This window comes from Emys orbicularis, chromosome 1, assembly GCF_028017835.1.
Source record: "Emys orbicularis isolate rEmyOrb1 chromosome 1, rEmyOrb1.hap1, whole genome shotgun sequence".
In the NCBI taxonomy this organism is placed as follows: Eukaryota; Metazoa; Chordata; order Testudines; family Emydidae; genus Emys; species Emys orbicularis.
In genome coordinates this window covers 8,196,163-8,210,796 of record NC_088683.1, presented here as the reverse complement: position 1 = coordinate 8,210,796, position 14,634 = coordinate 8,196,163, and positions in this window count along the sequence as shown.

Genomic DNA, 14,634 nt, shown 5'->3' with positions numbered 1-14,634 from the left:
ACAGTTATATAAGCAATTGCTTTGCAATGTAGACTAGTTGCTCCTTGGAAAAAATTGAGTTAAACTTGTTTTAAAATGGATTCTTACATGTATGCCAAGGTTTTTCCCTATAGGGATGAAGGATCCATTGCAAATCCTGGTAACCAGGCAATTTTAAAAATATGTGCTAAAGGTTCTTCTTTTAAAAAAAAAAATATTGTGGGGACAATTTCAGAAGCCCTCTGGTAAGGGTAATGTTAAGGGTCCTCCTGTTTCTCTGTCTCTTGTCATAAGGCATGAGGTTAAGGCTGAGTGGCCTGCTTAATTTTACCCTTTCAACCCACAATGACCAGAAAATTGAGACCTTAATGTCACTGTGTTAAACTGCCAACGATGATGCTCTGTGGAATCCTGCTGAAAGTATTCCTCCAGGATTCACAAAAAGAGCTGGCTGGCTAGACTTGTGAAGAATACACTAGATTTGTATTAGTTTTACACTCTTTTGTACTGTTTTCATTTTTTTACTGAACTGTGGAGTGCCTATCTAGACGAGAGCAGGTGGGGAGGGGTTTGGAAATGTGTCCTTTTTACTATGCTCAGCAGAATTACCATTCATTATCTCAGTTGGACTGTTTGGTTTTTTTAATGCATGAGCCGAACTTACTGCCATTGTCTGTCAGCACTGCATCTTATTCAAGATACAACTTCCCCAAGGGGAGGTATGAATTTTTCCTGGAGATCAGACTGTTAACAATGGTTAATTTGGTGCCTGTATTAAATGGGTTCATTTGGTTAAACATTTGTGTGTGGTTTTGTGCAATAACAAATGGCATATTTTGTCGCCCAAATCTGTTTACACATCCCATATCATCTAGTTTGAGACTTATTTCCGCATTATACAATTCACTGTCAGGTTTGCATGATAGTTTATCTGTAGCAATGAGTAACTAAACTTCACAGTAATGTGGCATGTTTTGCTTAGGACAGGTGGCAAAGAACGGATAGAATTACTATTTGAGTGGCATTTATTTAAGGTCGGAAGGAAATTGGTTTAGTCTGGTAACAATCATTCTCATGCTGGTGCATGCAATTCTCATTGAAGCTCAAGGGTATCTGAAGGCAGACAGTAGCTCTGTCTTCCATCCTGAAGACCGCACATACTTTGTGGGTGAGACAGCCCAGCAGCAGGAAACTCAACCATTACAGTTCTAACACCTCTAGTGCTAAAATATATCACATGCTTCTTCCTTTATGAACTTTCAAATTGTTTGTTTGGGGACAGAAGAGAGAAATAGACACAGTTGTAGAAGCTTCTTAAAAAAAACAAAACAAAACTGCAGAGTTCAAAATTCACTTGGGTTTTTGGTCTGAAATCTGAACAAAGTTAGCTAATAAGTTCTTCAGGAGTAATATCCAATGGCTGGATATTATATCCAGTATTATATCTAGGATTTAAAAAAAAAAAAAAAAGCTATGCAAAGGCAATATTAGTGATCAAACTATAGAAGAAAGCTCAACCAAATTTTGTTTAACTGTTTGCAGCCTGCCACTGTTCCACTGAAAGTGCCTACTGTCCTGAGTGCAAATATTATGCAGGCAGTGTAGCCTAGTCGTCTAGCCCAGTGGCTCTCAACCTTTCCAGACTAATGTACTCCTTTCAGGAGTCTCATTTGTCTTGTGTACCCCAAGTTTCACTTCACTTAAAAACAAGTTGCTTTCAAAATCATACATAAAAATATAAGTGTCACAGCACACTTACTGAAAAATTGCTTACTTTCTCATTTTTACCATATAATTATAAAATGAATCAATTGGAATATAAATAGTGTACTCAGTGTATAGCATATAGAGCCGTGTAAACAAGTCATTGTATGACATTTTAGTTTGTATTGACTTCGCTAGTGCTTTTTATGTAGCCTGTTATAAAACTGGGCAAATAGCTAGATGAGTTGATGTACCCCCGAAAGACCTCTGTGTACCCCCAGGAGTATGCGTACCCCTGGTTGAGAACCACTGATCTATCCACTGGAGGGTTCCAATTAAAAGGTGAAGTATGATAGTAAAAAGCTGAGATTGCTAATAAAATTCTGGTAGCCTTAATTAAAAACATGACCTCAGTCTAGTTCTTCGAGAATGAGTGTTCATGCCACAAAAAAGTAAATGCTAATTGACCACTTGTTGGCAGCCTCAGAAGAGAGACCAACAAATGAATTGCTATGGAGAGTGAATTCCTCTTACCCCTAAATGAGGTCCCGCTAAAGCAGGATTCAGGCAGTATGAGGAACGCTCACTCTGCTTATTTTGCCTGCTGTGTGGCTAAAGGGAGGGCTCAGGCCACAGTGATCTCAAGCCAACACCTTTCAGCAGCACTAACTTTCCACTGTTGCTTTTAAATTATATTTATAATTAAAAGAAAGCTCACTTTTACAAAATCTAACTGGAACATAGGCTTTTCTCCTTTCGTAGCTGAAGAGCATTTCTCTTGCTACATGGATGATTCCAGTGTCAACTGCCGGTTTTGCTTGCTTCTACAGCTGTCCTTTGTGCATTCTTCCCACTGCAAGACCATTACCACGTCTCTTATTTCAAGTCACTTCTCAAGACCCGCAACTGTGATGCCAACAACCAACTGCTAATAATGGCTGGTTTGAGACACGAGATGGTTAATACATGTTTCAAGTGCCTTTCTAGAGTGTGAGCTCTTTGGAGAACAGGCACTGTTTCTTGTATGTTTGAAAATCCACCTAGCCTTTGGGATCTCCTGTACATCAAATAAGACATCTCTATTGCCTGCAGTGGTGCAGGGTTTTGCATTAAATGTTAGTAATGCCTTCTACTCTTGGAGGAGATACTCAAATTCTCCAAAGGTACTGAGTTTCAACTACCGTATTTCAAAATGTATTTACTTTGTGTCACAATAGTCTGTCAATGATGGTTTTACATTTAAAAAGCATTTTGTTCACTTCTTCCTAAACCTCTCCATAGCCTTTGTTATTGACTTAAGAACAGCAGAATGGCCATAACAGGTCAGACCAATGGTCCATCTGTCCCAGCATCCTGTCTTCTGACGAGTCAATGCCATGCTGCAGAGGGAATGAACAGCACAGGGCAATTATCAAGTGATTCATCCCCTGTGGTCCAGTTCCAGCATCTGACAGTCAGAGGCTTAGGAACACCTAGAGCATGGGGTTGTACCCCTGACCATGTTGGCTAATACCCATTGATGGACCGATCCTCCATGAACTTCTCATCCTTTTTTGAACCCAGCTATACTTTTGGCCTTCGCAACATCCCCGGCAATGAATTCCAAAGGTTGATTGTGTGTTATGTGAAGAAGAACTTGGTTATGTTTATTTTAAACCTGCTCCCTATTAATTTCATTGGGTGACCCTGGTTCTTGTGTTACGTGAAAGGGTAAATAACACTTTCTCCACACCACTCATGATATCATAGACTGCTGTCATAGTCTCCCTCGGTTGTCTCTTTTCCAAGCTGAACAGTTCCAGTTTTTTAATCTCTCCTTGTATGGAATCTGTTCCATACCCCTGGTTATTTTTATTTCCCTTCTCTGTACCTTTTCCAATTCTAATATCTTTTTTGAGATTGGGCGACTGGAACTGCACATGGTATTCAAGGTGTGGGCATACTATGGATTTATATAGTGGCATTATATTTACTGTCTTATCTATCCCTTACCTAATGGTTCCCAACACTGTTTGCTTTTTTGATTGCTGCTGCATGCTGAGCAGATGTTTTCAAAGAACTATCGACAGTGACTCCAATATTTTTCTTGAGTGATAACAGCTAATTTAGACCCCATCATTTTGTATTTATAGTTGGGATTATGTTTTCCAGTGTGTATTACTTTGTATTTATCTGCCATTTTGTTGCCCAGTCACCCCGTTTTGTGAGATCCCTTTGTAACTCTTCGCAATCAGCTTTAGACTTAACTAGAGTAATTTTGTATCATCTGCAAACTTTGCCACCTGTTTACCTCTTTTTCCAGATCATTTATGAATATGTTGAACAGTACTGGTCCTAGTACAGATCTTTGGAAGACCCTGCTATTTACCTCTCTCTATTGTGAAAACTGACCATTTATTCCTACCCTTTGTTTCCTGTTTTTTAATCAGTTACTGTTCCATGAAGAGGACCTTCCCTCTTATCCCATGATTGCATACTTTGCTTAAGAGCCTTTGGTGAGGACCCTCTCAAAGGCTTTCTGAAAATCCAAGTACACTATATCCACTGGATCAGCCTTGTCCACATATTTGTTGACCCCCTCAAAGAATTCTAATGGATTGGTGATGTATGATTTCCCTTTACAAAAGCTGTGTTGACTCTTTTCCAACATATTGTGTTCATCTCTGTGTCTGATAATTCTGTTCTTGACTATAAGGGCAAATACAGTGCCCATCTATAAAAAGGGAAATAAAAACAACCCAGGAAACTACAGACCAGTTAGTTTAACTTCTGTGCCAGGGAAGTTAATGGAGCAAGTAATTAAGGAAATCATCTGCAAACACTTGGAAGGTGGTACGGTGATAGGGAATAGCCAGCATGGATTTGTAAAGAACAAATCGTGTCAAACCAATCTGATAGCTTTCTTTGATAGGATAATGAGTCTTGTGGATAAGGGAGAAGCTGTGGATGTGGTATACCTAGACTTTAGTAAGGCATTTGATACGGTCTCGCATGATATTCTTATCGATAAACTAGGCAAATACAATTTAGATGGGGCTACTATAAGGTGGGTGCATAACTGGCTGGATAACCGTACTCAGAGAGTTGTTATTAATGGTTCCCAATCCTGCTGGAAAGGCATAACAAGTGGGGTTCCGCAGGGGTCTGTTTTGGGACCGGCTCTGTTCAATATCTTCATTAACGACTTAGATATTGGCATAGAAAGTACGCTTATTAAGTTTGCAGATGATACCAAACTGGGAGGGATTGCAACTGCTTTGGAGGACAGAGTCATAATTCAAAATGATCTGGAAAAATTGGAGAAATGGTCTGAGGTAAACAGGATGAAGTTTAAGAAAGACAAATGCAAAGTGCTCCACTTAGGAAGAAAAAATCAGTTTCACACATACAGAATGGGAAGAGACTGTCTAGGAAGGAGTACGGCAGAAAGGGATCTAGGGGTTATAGTGGACCACAAGCTAAATATGAGTCAACAGTGTGATGCTGTTGCAAAAAAAGCAAACATGATTCTGGGATGTATTAACAGGTGTGTTGCGAGCAAGACACGAGAAGTCATTCTTCCGCTCTACTCTGCTCTGGTTAGGCCTCAACTGGAGTATTGTGTCCAGTTCTGGGCACCGCATTTCAAGAAAGATGTGGAGAAATTGGAGAGGGTCCAGAGAAGAGCAACAAGAATGATTAAAGGTCTTGAGAACATGACCTATGAAGGAAGGCTGAAAGAATTGGGTTTGTTTAGTTTGGAAAAGAGAAGACTGAGAGGGGACACGATAGCAGTTTTTAGGTATCTAAAAGGGTGTCATAAGGAGGAGGGAGAAAACTTGTTCACCTTAGCCTCTAAGGATAGAACAAGAAGCAATGGGCTTAAACTGCAGCAAGGGAGGTTTAGGTTGGACATTAGGAAAAAGTTCCTAACTGTCAGGGTGGTTAAACACTGGAATAAATTGCCTAGGGAGGTTGTGGAATCTCCATCTCCGGAGATATTTAAGAGTAGGTTAGATAAATGTCTATCAGGGATGGTCTAGACAGTATTTGGTCCTGCCATGCGGGCAGGGGACTGGACTCGATGACCTCTCGAGGTCCCTTCCAGTCCTAGAATCTATGAATCTATAATGTCAAGCAGTTTGCCTGGTACTGAAATTATGCTTACCAGCCTGAAATTGCCAGGGTCGCCTCTGGAGCCTTTTTTAAAAAATCGGCGTTACATTAGCTAGCGTCCATTCATGTGGTACAGACGCTGATTTAAACAATAATTTACATACCACAGTTAAGCTTTGTCTACGCTACAGAGTTTTGTCGACAAAAGTCAGCTTTCGTCGACAAAACAGTGGAGGTGCTCACACTACAATGCTCCTCCTGCTGACAAAACTCATGCTTTGCCAACAAAATAAAACCACCTCTATCAGAGGTGTAGAGCTTTTTGCACAGTTATAGTGAAAGTGTCAATGTAGACACTGTGCTTGGTTATGTCACCGTAAACGGCCTCAAGGCAATGTCCCACAGTGTCCATCCTGACTGCTCTGGTCAACAGTTCAAACTCTGCATCCAGATATACAGGCATCTGTCCCTTCCCCTTAAAGGCACAGGAATTTTTGAAATTCCACTTCCTGTTTGCTCAGCGTGGTGTGCTCATATGGCAACGCTCCATCTGACTAGGGCAGTTCCGCGCTCCAAACGCTCTTCTGCTTGAAGCACACCGGAGCTGCTGGATCTGCTGAGTATATGGGGAGAGGAGGCTGTGCAGTCCCAGCTCCACTCCAGCTGGAGGAACTTCAATACCAATGGTCAGATTTCCCATGGCATGTTGGAGAAGGGCTATGAATGGGACATGCAGCAGTGCAGTGCGAAGATCAAGGAGCGGAGGCAGGCGTACCAGAAGGCAAGGGAGTCAAACAATCGTTCCGGTATTGCGCTGAAGACCTGCCAATTCTATAAGGAGCTGGATGCCATTCTTGGTGGTGGATGTGGGGTTGCCACCAAAAGGCCTGTGGCTACTCCGGCTGGATTGGAGACAGTGGACAGCAGAATCAGCCCTGAGGATGAAGTCGTGGACAAGGAGGTCGAGTTGGAGGACAAGATGGAACAGGCGACAGGGTCAGCCAGGAGCTCTTCTCAACCCCGGAGGGTTCAAGCCAGTCCCAGCACTCAGTCTCTGGCGTGCATGATGCAGGAGAGGGAAGCTCTGGTAAGTGATCTTTTTAAGTTAATGCTGCTCGGTCATATGAGGTAGAGCTGTCCTTTGCTTTGTTATAGTCTAGAAGTGGGTGAAGGGATAGAAATGTACAAGGCTAGCTGTGTTTGCATGTGTTTGGCCCATACAGCTAAGCAGTTCAGTGGAACAGTGTGTTAATGCACACCGAGATTTCACGGGAATCCTCCAGAGAGCTCTCTAGGAAACTTTCCTGGAGGTACTTGCTAATCCTCTGCTGAAGGTTCCTTGGCGCAGAGCTGCTATCTTCTTTCCCCCATTGTAGGAAACTTTCCCACGTCAATCAGCAATCACATGTGCAGGGACTAAAGTGGCACACAGGCGAGTAGCATAGGGACCCAGTCTGAAGCCGCCCGGGCTGAGCTCATCATGTTCAGGGCGTTGGCCGAGCTCTGTGCTTGCCAAGTGCCAGTGAGAAACTGATTCATAAAAAGAGGTGCATCTTACTATGCTGTGAGTGCATTAACAATCATGTTTGTTTATTCTTTCTTGTGCTTCTGGAGATGTGACCTTCAGGGGAACCCCTTACACATCGGTGGACCACCTCCACCAGATAAGGAAGCGACTGAGAAGGAGCAAAGAGGACATGTTTTGACAGGTGCGCCAATCCTCAGAGGACAATAAACAAGAACTCAGGGCACGGAGAGAGAATTTAAAAAGACAAATATAAAATAGGCAGGACAGAAACGAGAGCCAGGAGTGAATTTTAATGGGCCAGGAGCGGATGATAAAAGTGATGGAGGACCAAATGGAGATGTTGAAGTTCCTAATTACAGTGCAGGCTGAATTCATGCGTGCTCGCCTCCTCCCCCCTCGCAGCCAATACCGAACTGCTTGCCATGCTCTCCCCAAACTCCTCCCACACATTCCTTCCAACCTCCCGGCCTGTCTTGTTACTCCATTCACTCCATCCCTTTGGACAGTTTCCAAAATGATAGTTGGACTTGCACATAGGTATGAGAGCCTACCCTGCCCTTCACTGTTATCTCCCTTCCCCCCAAGCGTGTGTGTTGTTATTTTGTATTTAATAAAAACATACTCTCTGAAAGAATCTTTGTCTCCTACACAGTGGCAACTGGATCATTTGCAGACTACAAATCACTGTCAGGAATAATTAAAATTGTCATGCATGGCGGCAGCAAGTTAACAAAGCAGGGCAGAGCTGTATTACTATTGTTCATTGTCAAAATGGAGCCACAAGGCCTCTCTGATTCGAACAGCCCCCCCCCCCCTTTGCCCCTTTAAGAGCCCTGGTAACTGGCTCCTCAAAATCAGCTGCCAGGCAATCCACTTCTGCATTCCATGCTGGGGGAAACTTTTCCCCCTTAGCCTCACAAATATTACAGAGCACATGATTAGGTCTAACCTGCCATAAAGGCAGCACCAGCATGCTTTTAATCTGCCAAATACACATTCTATGGTCATTTTGCACCTGCTCAGCCTATTGTTGCTCCTGTCCAGGTTTCCCGGATAAGGTTTCAGGAGCCATGGGAGTAAGGGGTAGGGTGGGTCTCCCAGGATCGCTATGTGCATTTCAACATCCCCCATTGGCATTTTCAGGTCTGGAAAGAAAGTCCCTGCTTGCAGCTTTCTGTACAGGCCAGTGTTCCTGAAGATGCGTGGGTCATGCACCTTCCCTGACCACCTCACGTTGATGTCAGTGAAATGCCCATGGTGATCCACAAGCGCCTGCAATACCATAGAGAAGTACCCCTTTCTTTTTAGGTACTCCATCGCAACATGGTCCAGGGCCAAAATAGGGATATGCATGCCATTTTTGCCCCACTGCAGTTAGGGAATCCCATTGCCGCAAAACCATCCACTGTTTCATGGACATTTCCAAGAGTCACAGTCCTTCGTGGCAGGATGCAATTAATGGCCCTGCACCCTTGCATTAATGCAACCCCAATAGTGGACTTTCATGACTGCAAACTGATTTGTGACTGACCGATAGCAGTCTGGAGTTGCGATTGCCATGTGGAAGATGGCCATGTGCTTCTCCACCGAGAGGGTAGCTCTCATTTTGGTGTCCTTCCACCACAGTGCTGGGGCGAGCTCCGCACGCAGTCCCCGGAAGGTGGCTTTCCGCATCTGAAAATTCTGTAGCCACTGATCGTCATCCCAGGACTGCATAACAATGCAATCCCACCACTCAGTGCTTGTTTCCCAAGCCCCAAAGCGACAGTTCACTGTGTGCAACTGCTCCATGAATGCCAAAAGTAATCTGGTGGTGTTTCTTTCCGTGGCATGCAGCAGGTCAGGCAGCTCTGATTCCTGTTCATATTGGGTGCTCATGATATGCTGCATGACCAGCTGCAATGTGTTTATAACAGGGAACACAACAGTAGAAAGCAATGCAGGAGCCATCCTTTCAGACAAAGATGGCTGGCACACAGTAAATGGGCCGTTGAAAAATGCCATGAAACACATGGAATGATGGGACAGAAAAAATGGCATCATGGGATGTTGAGCCCGCACCCATGATGCACTGCGATACACTCCACCTTCTCACAACTTCTAGCAGCAGAAGGTGGCGAGTTGCACAGCGGGATAGCTACCCATAATGCACTGCTATCACTGTCAATGCTAGAGCACCAACTGTGGACATGCTCCGCTGACAGAAGGAACATTGTGTGAACATGCACAAGCGATGTAATTACCCCGCTCTTTGATCGGCGTAGCTCGCATTGACAAAACTTGGTAGTCTAGACAAGGCCCTAATTGCTTTTTCAAATTCTTTTCTGCCTGCCTAATTATACTTTTACACTGGACTTGCCAGAGTTTATGCTCCTTTCTATTTTCCTCAGCAGGATCTGACTTCCAGTTTTTAAAGGATGCCTTTTTGCCTCTAACCGCCTCTTTTACTCTGTTTAGTCATGGTGGCCTTTTTTGGTCCTCCTATTTTTTTATGTGGGGTATACATTTAATTTGATCATCTATTGCTATTAAAACATCATCTATTAAAAACACTATGATTAGTGTTTTTAAACTTCCCTTTGCATTACAATGTAACAGGTGTGGGTCCGAGCAGAGCCTGTCAGATGCAGTTGCAAACGAGTCCTTCATACACAAATACCCAGTATTTTGTACACAGGTGTGACTCAGTCCTTTGCAAGAAGAGAGTTGGGTGGTTGCTAATAATCCATCTGTTTTTAATCCAAACATAGGCTTCCTTTTAATTTTTCACCAGCCAGTTTCTTGTACTGCAATTAGAACGGCTCGTGAGTGCTCAAAACACCTGTGTTCATATTGCATTTCAACCCAGGGTCACTTGAGGGGGCCACTTAGGGATCTGGGGCAAAATCAGTACTTGGTCCTGCTAGTGAAGGCAGGGGGCTGGACTCGATGACCTTTCAAGGTCCCTTCCAGTTCTAGGAGATAGGATATCTCCATTAATTTTTAAAAAAAATTTTTTTTTTAAATTTAAAGATGTTGTGAGGGAGAGCAGCATAACCTGTAAAACAGAATAATACAAGCCCTGCTCAGGGGCATTAGTTTGTTTATTAAGAACTACAGTTGCTGAGCCAGTTATGATGAACTAGCTTGTTACCGGGGGTACTTGTAGCCACTAAGTAGGTGTTAGGGTACTTGCCGGCCCGGAGAATGGTGGCTTTTATAGGTTCTCGATGGCCAGAGGCTTGGGGTTCTGTAAGCCAAACCAGTTGGCCGGTGTTAAACACGGGGGACCAAGGTGGCTTAGGTGTAGGTGAAATGTGAGGCCAGCGAGAGTAACTTTTGTTGAGTGCGATAAGTACCTGGGGTAAAAATGAGCTCCAGTTTTTAAAATCAGGGTTGGGGTTTGCTGTTCGCAGCATAGTCTTAAGGACTGCGATTTTTCGCTCCACCACACCATTGCTTTGAGGATGATATTTAGTATGGATGTGAAGGGAAGCCCCCCATCCAAAAATGAGCTGTTCAATGCTTTTGCTGGTAAAGGGTGGCCCACCATCTGCTTGGACTTCAGTGGGAGTGCCCCAGGCAGCTGCTGTTTGCTTAAGAGCCACAGCGACAGAAGCAGCATTGGTTTTAGTAAGAGGGACACAAAAAGTTTGCCGAGACCCCAGATCGACAGTAACTAAGGCTTTTGGAAAACGACGAGCACCTGGCAGGGGTCCTATTAAGTCAATTTGCCACGTACTACCTGGGGCAAAGTGTTCTGCAGCGTATGCAGAGCGCTCATATCGGGGACGATTCATAGTTTTTACCTGCACACACTGCAAGCAGGACTGAACAATGAGCTCGCACTGACTGCGGCTAACGTCAGGCTTTTGGTTAGAAAAGCCAGATAACAGGCCGTACAATTTTGTGGGTGGTAAGTGTCCCCATTCTTCGTGGAGCCAGCGCAACAGCGGGTCGGCCTGTGGGGCGGGATTTGCCATATGAACTTGGGAGACCTCTCTCATTCTTTGATCAAGACTGGAATGCAGGGGGTTAGAGTCTGGTCGATGAGAGGGACAGTGCGTAACGAACCAAGGGTGAGAGAATTTACGAATTAGGGTAAAAATTTGGTCCCACATTTTAACAAAAGCTGAGGGAGAGGCTTGCTCAATTAAAATATCTAAACAAAATTGAGAATCGATACCAAAAACAACTTGCTTGTTGGCAGAGTGGGCATTAGCAACATGCTGGGCAGCTAAAAGAACGCCCTGCACTTTGCATTCTTGTGCGGAGCAGGAGGGGGGCAGTAACTGCACATTAAAGTAATTACATGTGGAACAAAGAACTCCCGCCCTAGGGGATGGTGAGGTGCCCCCGTCAGACACAACCCAGGGATCATATTTTGCTTCAATGCATAATGGTTGGTGAGATGGGGGGGCTAGGATGTTACCGCTGGGAGTTAGGGTCCAAGCCTGCCAAGCTACCTCAACCTGGAAACATAGAAGCTGCCAGGTGCGAGTAGTGCCATGAAACTCGGGTGGAGGGGTACTTGTAAGCCACGGGATTAAATGAACACGTGGTCCAGACAAGGTACCTGGGATAGGGACTTGGGACCAGTGACGAGCACTGGACGCAGCCAGTAGCATTTTTCCCACCAGACCATAGTTATACTGGGGTCCAGACAGGCGATGGGCCCAATTGTAAATGGCATTACCATGTTGCAATACAGTGAACCCTACATGGTGTTTTGTGATAAACAAATTAATGTTGAGGGGTTCTTGGGAATTAAAACGGGCGAGGGGGGGGTTAGAGGCGAACCAGCCAGCTAGCTTCTCTAAGCTTTTTTGTGCTGATGCATTCCACACTTCTCGGGAGCGTTTAGAAGAGAGAGAGCTTTGTAGGATTTCTAGGTTAGAAATTAATTGCGCCGGAATATATTGGCGGTGATAATTAAGGAGACCTAGTAGCTGCTGAAGCTCTCATTTATTTTTTGGAGGGGCTTCTGTCCAAGGGTCTAATACGCTGGCTGGGGCTTGTGTGTGAGTGGTGGGAGTGAAATGAAGTCCCAAGAATGAGAATTGCTGGCTGGCCTGCAGGTGGCTCTTTGTTTTGTTAATTTGCCACCCATCTGCTTCTAATGCATCTATTATCATTTGGGTGGTACTTTGAACTGCTTGTGGATTGGGCCCACAAATGACAATATCGTCTACATAGGCTAACACGGACACATCCTGTAGGGGTTTTACCTTTTGTAATGTGATATTGAGATGGGACGATGCAAGTGCAGGTGAATTACAGAACCCCTGTGGGCAGACTTTCCATTTATATTGGACGCCCTTAAAAGCAAAATTTAAGATTCCTTGTGTGTCCTGGAGTGGGATTTGGTAAAACATATCTTTTAAATGAAGAGTACATGCCCACTGATTACTTGCATCGCTTAGTTGCCGCTGTATTTCTGGAATGGTGACAGAGCTGGAAAATGCGATAGGCTTTACACGGCTGTTAGCTTGTCTATAATCAATGACAAGGCGATATTTAGAGGGATCGCTGGGCTTGGGAATACCCCAACCCGCGGACAGAAAGGTGGATGCAGTAACCCTTTCTATCTTTTTCTCTTCTAGAAGCTGAGTGAGCAAAGCTTCAATAAGGGGAAGCCCTTCGGATTTTGTGGGGATAGGGGAAAATTTCCATGGCTGGGAGTTAACTACTTCGGGGGTATAGGGGGAATGATCGCCTACGGTTATAGGGAGGGCTTGCAGAATTTGATTATGCAGTTTAAATTTTTTAATATCTGAGACACCTAGCAGATTTTTTGATCCTAACAAGGCTTTTATTTTTCTTACGTATTTTTCGTGGGCAATTTTAACCCAAACCACGGGTTTTTCTTGTACTGCATTGAGGCCTTGAACAAACATAAAGGAGCCAGTGGGGAACGTTGGGCTCAATAATGCTAACTTGAGCTCCAGTGTCTAATAAAAAGGAGGTGGGGGTGTCACCGTTAACTAACAGGGTGGCGTATGGGCGTTCATCGGTGGGATCTTTAATTTGGGCCGGGCAGCATCCGGCCCCTATTCGTTTTTTGACCTAACATAGTCCTCCCAATTTTTCCAGCCTAGCTGTTCGGCTATATTTTGCTGCTCTTGGTCTGACATTTTACACAGGGCTTCTTTGGGGATTCCTTTGTTAAGAAGGAAGCCAAATCGTGCCCGTTCAGCTTTAGTTCACTCGGGATATTTTTGGGGATTAAACTGACTCTTTGGAGGGTCTTTTGGTGGCGAATCAACTGGGAGGACAACAGGCGGGGGCGGCAGTGACAACTTAATTTTACTAACTACTTCAAATAATGTTAAGATGGATCTGCGAACAGCCGCATGCAAGTGCAGCATGGCACCGGTGTCAGCTCCAGGGGCAGCTTCTAATGCTAAATCAACTGCCTCTGCTGAGACAGGAATTTGGGTGGGATCAGTAACATGTATAAAGGGTGTGGCCACCAATTGCTGTTGAACAGTTAAATTAAGTGGGTTTTGTAGTGGATCCCACAGGGCTATGGAAGCTCCTGCGATTGCCCATATTAAATCGTGTGGAGTAACTAAGGCTCCCGGGGGATATACAATCCTTTAAAACTGCCTTGCATTGCTAAAATGGCAGCTGCCGGGGTGGTAAGTGGCCAAATGCGATTATTTAATAAAGCATGACCCGGGAAGCCTCGTGCCCAATTGGCCGTTTTGGCTAAGATGCCAGCCTCCTCACGGTCCACCCATTCTGCTCCGTGTTCTAAGGCTAGCCGCCCGACCCAAACCATTGGTGCCTCATCGGCTTTTCGTTGCGTTTCCTTTAAAAACTCTTTAAGTTCGGCCTTAGTACGTGTTCGCAGTTCAGTAACCTGCGTGGTGTTGCCTGTTTGTGCATCTGTTTTAGTTTTAGTTATCGCAATAGGCAAAGCTTCTGCTACAGTTTCAGATTCAGTAAATTCTGGGGCTGTTGGCAGAGCTGGACACAGAGGAGTTTTAGGAGCTTCATATGGGGGTGGCAAAATTTTCTGAGAGGGACTTGGGGAGGGGGAGGTAGTGATGGGCTCTACCTTTTGTCTTCTCCTCATTATCATCTTTAGGAGAGCCTGGGGCTGCCTGTTTAGCTGCAAACATTGTGCCCCCGGGGAGGACAGAGCACAGATCGAGGGCCTTACATATCATGCTAAACAGGACGGTGGAAACATCCTCAGATTTATATTCATCGGGTCGCAATTTTTTGGTTTTCTTAATTAAATTTAATTCTTTTATCATCTGGCATAATAATTTGTGTGCCGGATCAGCAGGTATTACCCGAGGTGGGGGAATCAATTTGGAAACGGTACCTCCGGATTTTCT